General features: G+C 49.0%; 1 protein-coding gene across 1 annotated transcript in view; it reads left to right on the top strand.

Moving 5' to 3' along the window:
• HOMER2 (homer scaffolding protein 2) overlaps positions 1 to 1,181 on the top strand; it is a 120,317-nt gene that overhangs the window by 91,045 nt on the left and 28,091 nt on the right. The window lies entirely within an intron of this gene.

Below are 1,181 nucleotides of genomic sequence, written 5' to 3' on the forward strand. Positions count from 1 at the left end.
TTATCAGGGGCCACCAGCAGGGACTCGGGGAAAGTCTGTTCACCAGGGCCCCCCTTGGAGTCACCAGGAACAATGGCCACAAGCTGAGGGAGGATAGGTTTAGGTTAGATATTAGGAAGAACTACTTCATTGTAAGGGTGGCCAGAGCCTGGAATAGGCTTCCCAGAGAGGTGGTGCTTCCCTGGAAATCTTCAAGAGGAGACTGGACAGGCACCTGGCTGGGGTCTTATGACCCCTGCCACCCCCAGTGCTCTTCCTGCCCATGGCAGGGGGTCGGACTCGATGACCTGTCTAGATCCCTTCCCACTCACTGATTCTATGAAAAAGAAGAGAGGAGTTCCAGACCCTGGGACAGTTCTCCCTCTTTCTCCCCTCAACCTGAGCTTCCCTTTGCACTACCTGCACTGCTTCTCCCTTGCAGGAGACTTTACTCTTCAGCATCTGCTACCAGCTCCCCACAAATCAGTCTAGCTCCCTTTATATCCCTCTGCATGACATCACCCTGGCCTTGTCCAAACAGTTTCTCTCCCAACCAGTTGGTCTGAGAATCCTCTGCTTTCCTTGGCCACTGAGGCCAGAGGGTTTTCCATATTTCTCCTAGACATGACCCCAGCTTGCCATGTGCTGAGCATGTGGCCAAAACATGGGGACAGTCTTGCCCACATAGAAAAGAACACAGACAAAAAAGCACAGGATACACCCAGTGTGCATGGGGGACATTGCAGTAGTTTCTAAGGAAACTATGGAGATATTGCCTTGATTCTAAAATGATTACTACATTCCTTTAAGGGAATCCTGTTTGCTTTTATCCTGAAATCAAACAAAGAATTAAAATATTAAATCTATAAAAACAAAAAAACAAAAAAATGTAAATAGCCAGTACTGTTTGTATAGCCTTTGGTTATAGTTTCATAGTTTCTAGGGTCGGAAGGGACCTGAGAAGATCATCTAGTCCGACCCCCTGCCATGGCAGGAAGAGCACTGGGGTCAAATGACCCCAGCAAGGTGTTCATCTAACCTCATCTTAAAAACCCCCAGGGTAGGAGCCTGCACCACCTCCCTTGGAAGTTGGTTCCAGACCCTAGCCGCCCTGACTGTGAAGTAGCGCCTTCTGATGTCTAACCTAAATCTACCCTCTGCTAGCTTGTGACCGTTGTTCCTGGTCACTCCTAGCTGTGCTC

Source organism: Gavialis gangeticus, unplaced genomic scaffold (assembly GCF_001723915.1).
Source record: "Gavialis gangeticus isolate Ggan-Ray unplaced genomic scaffold, GavGan_comp1, whole genome shotgun sequence".
Classification (NCBI taxonomy): Eukaryota; Metazoa; Chordata; order Crocodylia; family Gavialidae; genus Gavialis; species Gavialis gangeticus.